The sequence below is a fragment of the Myodes glareolus genome, chromosome X (genome assembly GCF_982192425.1).
Source record: "Myodes glareolus chromosome X, mMyoGla1.1, whole genome shotgun sequence".
In the NCBI taxonomy this organism is placed as follows: Eukaryota; Metazoa; Chordata; class Mammalia; order Rodentia; family Cricetidae; genus Myodes; species Myodes glareolus.
In genome coordinates, this window is record NC_142053.1 from 20980802 (window position 1) to 20987021 (window position 6220).

The window sequence follows — 6220 nt, forward strand, 5'->3', positions numbered from 1 at the left end:
TTTATATAACTTTTTTGTTGTTGTTGTTTTTGAGACAGGATTTCTCTGTGTAACATCTCTGTTTATCCTGAAACTCTCTTTGTAGACCAGGCTGGTCTCAAACTCACAGAGATCCACCTGCCTTTGCCTCCTGAGTGCAGGCATTAAAGGAGTATGCCACCACCACGCCAGGAGTAATGTTTTGTTTTTAATGGTGGCGTTTTTTGCATGCTAGGTAAGTACTCCATCACCGAGCTATACCCCCAGCCTATTATATATTCTTTTCCTCTCTCCTTTAATTTTTTTTTTAATTTTAATGATGCTTATGTGAAGAGAGCAGAGGTGCCAGATCCCCAGGGGCTGGACTTCCAGACAGCCATGCTGCCGGATGGGGGCTCTGAGAACTAAAATTGGGGCTTCTGCAAGAGCAGTTTGTGGGCAGTGGTGAGTGGACAGTGCGGACCGGGCAAATGGGCAGGAGAGACAGGAAATTGGAGATTCTGAAGGGTTGGGTGAGGTATATTTATGACCTAAAGCTACAAATAAAGACGGAGAGAGAACGGTGCCAACTGGGAGCAGGGCAAGGATGCCAATTCCTCCTCCTCCCCCGCCTGGTCCTCCCCCACCTCCCACTTTTAATCAGGCAAACACAGAGCAGCCCAAACTCAGTAGAGATGAGCAGCGGAATCGAGGAGCCCGCTTACAAGACATTTGCAAAGGGACCAAACTGAAGAAGGTGACCAACAGTAATGATCGGAGTGCTCCTGTCATCGAGAAGCCTAAAGGGAGTGGTGGTGGCTATGCCCCGCCCCCGAGCTGCTGCTTTGCAACCCAAGGGAGGCCTCTTTCAAAGAGGAGTGCCCAAGCTGCGACCTGTGGGAGCCAAGGATGCTTCAGATACTCGAGCTGGTAAGCCAGCCCTACAAGTCCCCAGTTCTCGAGCTGCCGCTCCAAGGCCTCCAGTGTCTACAGCCAGTGGGCGTCCTCAAGATGATACCGACAGCAGCCAAGCCTCCCTCCCAGAACTGCCCCGGACGCAGAGACCCTCTTTACCAGACCCCTCTGGTCCCAATACCACTAGCAGTACTGGCATGAAACACAGCTCATCTGCTCCTCCCCCACCACCTCCAGGGCGCCCCCTACTCCTCTGCCTGTGCACAACAGCAAAGCTCAGGCCTACAACAGGGAGAAACCCTTGCCTCCAACACCTGGACAAAGGCTGCACCCAGTCGAGAAGGACATCCTGCTCCACCCCCTGTAAAACCACCTCCTTCCCCTGTGAATATCAGAACTGGACCAAGCGGCCAGTCTCTGGCTCCTCCCCCACCACCTTACCGCCAGCCTCCTGGGGTCCCCAATGGACCCTCAAGGCCTACTGAGTCAGCCCCTGAGCTGCCACAAAGACACAATTCTTTGCATAGGAAGACACCAGGGCCAGTCAGAGGCCTTGCACCTCCTCCACCCACCTCTGCCTCCCCCTTCTTGTTGAGTAACAGGCCACCTCCCCCAGCCCGAGACCCTCCTAGTAGGGGGGCAGCTCCTCCACCCCCACTACCCATGGTCCGAAATGGTGCCAGGGATGCTCCCCCTCCCCCACCACCTTACCAAATGCATGGGTCAGAACCTCTGAGCAGAGGAAAGCCCCCAGCTCCACCCACAAGTACGCCAGCTGGGCCACCCCCTCCTCCACCACCACCCCTGAGGAATGGCCATAGAGACTCCATCACCACTGCCCATTCCTTCTTGGATGATTTTGAGTCCAACTACTCATTCCACCCAGTGGAGGACTTTCCTGCTCCAGGAGAGTATAAGCATCTTCAGAGAGTATACCCCAGCAAAACAAACCAAGGTGCCCATGGAGCCCCACCTCTGCCACCCATTCTCAGGTGAAGCCTGGCTTGGTCCTGCTCCTCAGGAAAAGGATGGCCCTCCTCTTAGATGGTCCCCCAACTCCTAAACCTGCATGAGAGCGCCTACAGTGTTTCTCCAGTGCAACCAACCCTAAGCATCCTCCTGGCCCAGTTCCATCTATGCATGTCATCTCTGAACTTGGTGATTGGATTCTTTCTGTTGGCAGTAGGGTCTCAAGCCCTGTATCCAGTCCTCTTCCAGCAAGCCCTGCTAAGCCAGAAGAGGAGAAAGCCTCCGTTTCTCCTGCTTTCTTCCAGGGAAAGGTACCTTGTTATGGTGAATGGACACACACGGGGCAGGGTGGAGAATGGTACCCCTGCCTGCTGTTATTCATCAAGGGGGAAGTGGGGTGTGTGCATTGTATTCCATAGTTGAGGAGGTTGGTGTGGCCAGGACTGTTGGGGAAAGGGTACTTTTCGTGAAGTAGTCAGGGGGTTTGCAGAAATGACCTGTTTTAAAGGTCAAGTTACAGAAAGGACAAAGAAATGGATCTTCTTCATTTTTTTTAAAGAATGTTTTGGTTTTGTTCTCATTCCTCTTCTCCCCATTCCAAGGGGTGAGTTGTACATAAACTAAATACTAATCAGTTGAACTAGACAATAAAAAAAGGGAATTTTTTTTTAAAAAAAGCAGTTTGTGCTCTTAACCTCTGAGCTATCTCTCCAGCCCTATATCATATATTCTTAATGTATGCACTAGCAGACTTTTGGGTTTTAAACTTATAGTATAGAGAAATCTGTGAATACAAAGAAAGAAGCATTATTTATGTTTTCAATATTAGCCCTCTGGGGTGTAGCTGACAAAGCTTTCTACCCATTCTGTAGGCTGTCTCTTTTCTGCTGGTAGTTTCCCGTGCAATGCAGAGGATTTTACATTTCATAGAAGCTCATTTATCAGTTACTGGGCAATACTTAACATGCTATGGAATCCTTTCCAGAAAATTCTTGCCTATGTCCATATCTTAAAGTGTTCTCTAGTGTTTTCCTCAAGTAATTTCAGTGATTTAGGTTTTATATTAAGGTCCTTTATCCATTTTGAATAGATTTTTGGGCAGGGTGAGTGTAGTGTGAATAGTAAAACCCAGAGAAAGATATTGGGGTTCAAGCTGAAGATCAGAAAAGCAAAACAGTCAACCACTAGAGAAGTCTTACCTCTACCAAGGCTGCTTAACTGCTGACTGAACCCTGAACTTTTGTCTCCTACCGTCTTATATTCCCCTTTAGTGCTGGGATTAAAGGCATGACTCCCTAGTACTGCAATTAAAGGTGTGAGTCGCCACCACCTGGACTGTTCCTGAACTGATCTTGTGTAGCCCAGGGTGGTAATGAATTCACAGAGATCCATCTGCCTCTGTCTCTATCTCCCAAATTCTGGGATTAAAGGTGTATGACACCACTACCTAACCTCTAGTAACTTAGTTTTACCTTCTGATCTTCACACAGCTTTATTTATTAAAACATAAATAAAATATCACTATATTCCCCCTTTTTGTCTAAAATAAAAAAGAAGGCTATAACTAATAAAATAAAAACTATATACAGTAAGTACAATAACTATATACAATATATACAGGCAATACATATATCAACAATATCTAGTCTATTCGCATTTGACAAATTCAGAGAAAATACTCTATATCTATCCTATCTTGTGAGATCAAAGTCTTGTACCTATTCTACTTTCTTTTTTTTTAAAGTAATTTTATTAAATTATAAAAGTTTCCATTTCCGCCCCTCCTCCCACCACCCTCCCACTCCCCCCACTCCCTCTCCTCCTCCCTCTCCATCCCTAAGAGTAGTCAGGGTTTCCTGCCCTGTGGGAAGTTCAAGTTCCTCCCCCCTCCCTCCAGGTCCAGGAAGGTGAGTGTCCAGACAGACTGGATCCGCAAAATCCAGTATATGCAGAGGAAACAAGTCCCAGTACCATTGTCAATGGCTTTTCAGAAAGACTCCGGGCCAGCCACATTCAGAGAATCCGGCCACATTCAGAGAATCTGGTTGGATTACGTCCTCGTTCAGTCCCAGTCCAACTGGCCTTGGTGAACTCTCATTAGATCCGTCCCCTTGTATCAGTGGGTGATCGCATCCCTCGCAGTCCTTATTTCCTTTTTCATTTTCTTCATCCTTCTGCTCCTCATTTGGACCTTGGGGGGCTCAGTCCGGTGCTCCAATGTGGGTCTCCGTCTGTATCGCCATCCATCTCCCGCCTGCCATTCCTATTTTACTTTCTATCATAACTTACATTCTACATGTGCTAAATAAAACAAGGAGACTATAATTATAACTACCTAGTCTTCAACTCCCTAAGACACAAGAAGGAAATAATATTAACTGAGTAAGCAATAAGTACGAGCAAGTGACTTCCAAAAAATGTGAGTAATGACAAAAACAGCTGGCTGCTTGGAAAGTCACCCAAAGTTCCTCTGCAACATTGGGGCATCCATCTTTGGCCTACAGGCCTAGAAAATCTGACAGACTTTTCTATGGAGCAGTATTTTTCAAGGATTGTCCTGCCTTGTCTGGGTAAGGGTTGGCAGTCACTCTCTTCTGTGTTCTGCTTCTCCCATTAGGACAGCATACTGTCAGTTGAGGCAAAGGTATTTTCTTACCTAGTGGCTTACTTTTGCCACAAAGAAAGAAAACTCCATGTGGAGTTTCTTCAATGACCATCATCTTCTTTGAAACAGATTGGTGCTGCCAAGAACAGACATGTCTCATTGTCATAAAAAAAAAAAGAAAAAAGAACTGGTGTTATTAAAACATCTTAAATGCCATATTCTATAGATTTCTAAAGTATTTGAAGATGATCTATTTAAAATATATCTCTGTTTGACCTTGAAAACATACCTAATGTGACTACAAGTTTGACTATAATAGGTGACTAATTACTAACTTGCATTTCCTTATTATCCTAAACAGTTGATAGTAATAACTTTCAAGGACTAGAAATTTGCATTACATTGTTAAATGAGCTGTATAGGTATAATACCTTGAACAAGATTAGAAACATATGTACAGTCTGTTTTTAAAAAACAGTCTCAAATTTGTATCAATATACAAAATGTGTATACAATAGAAAAGCTACCAAGACACGTGGCTAAACATAGACAAGAATTATGTGTTAATTTAAGTTGTAAGAGCTAGTTAATAAGAAGCCTGAGTTAATAGGCCAAACAGTTTATAATTAATATAAGCCTCTGTGTGTGTCTTTGGGACTGAATGGCTGTGGGACTGGGTGGGACAAAAACTTCTACCTACAGATAAGAGATACTAACATAAAGAAAAACAAATAAAAATTTAAATAAAAGTGAAAGAAGAGTTAAGATGAGTCATCACTCAATGAATAATAAATGTGCTACCAAGCCTGGTAATCTGGGTTTGATCCTCAGGATCCATGCAGTGACAGAGAGAGCCAACTCCCACAAATTGTTCTCTCTCTCTCTCTCTCTCTCTCTCTCTCTCTCTGTGTGTGTGTGTGTGTGTTCTTTCCTTCCTTCCTCCCTCCTTTCCTTCCTTCCTTCCTTCATTCCTTCCTTCATTTCTTTTTGAAACAGGGTTTCTCTGTATAGCCCTGGCTGTCCTCGGACTTTATTTTGTAGACCAGGCTAGCCTCAAACTCACAGAGATCTACCTGTCTCTGCCTTCTTAGTGCTACAATTAAAGGTGAGCACTACCACCACCAAACCCATAAATTGTTTTCTGATCTCAACTCATGTATGCTGGCACATGCACACACATGCCAAACATGCTAAATCTAACAAAGTTTATTTTATTATTATTTTATGTGCATGTGTGTTTTGCTGACATGTATGTCTGTGTATCATGTGGATGCCCACAGAGGCCAGAAGGCATCAGATTCCCTGAACTGGAGTCATAGACAATTGTGTGCTATCATGTGAACCCAGGTCCTCTGCTTTTAGCTGCTGAGCTATCCCTCTAGCTTCTCGCCAAATTTATTAAAATAAGAAAGAAGTGTGACTTACACTAAGTTACTTTTTTCGGTTTTTTTTGAGACAGAGTTTCTCTGTAGCTTTGGAGCCTGTCCTGGAACTAGCTCTTGTAGACCAGGCTGGCCTCAAACTCACATCGATCTGCCTGCCTCTGCCTCCTGAGTGCTGGGAATAAAGGCATGTGCCACCACCACCCAGCTCTTAGGTTATTTTTATATAGGTGGTGTTTTTGTAATAAACATCTCTTTTCCTGTCAAGCAGTGCCAAATTCAAATTCACATGTAAATGGTTTACAAGGTGACTATCAAAAAGTATACTTCTAAGCCCAGTGGTGGTGGTGGCGACACCCCTAATCCCAGCATTTGGGAGACAGAGGCAGGA

The 6220-nt window shown here is 44.8% G+C and overlaps 1 pseudogene; it reads left to right on the forward strand.

Moving 5' to 3' along the window:
- The first annotated feature begins 550 nt into the window (after window positions 1–550).
- On the forward strand, window positions 551–1869 carry LOC148117231 (WAS/WASL-interacting protein family member 2 pseudogene; annotated as a pseudogene).
- The last annotated feature ends 4351 nt before the right edge of the window (window positions 1870–6220 follow it).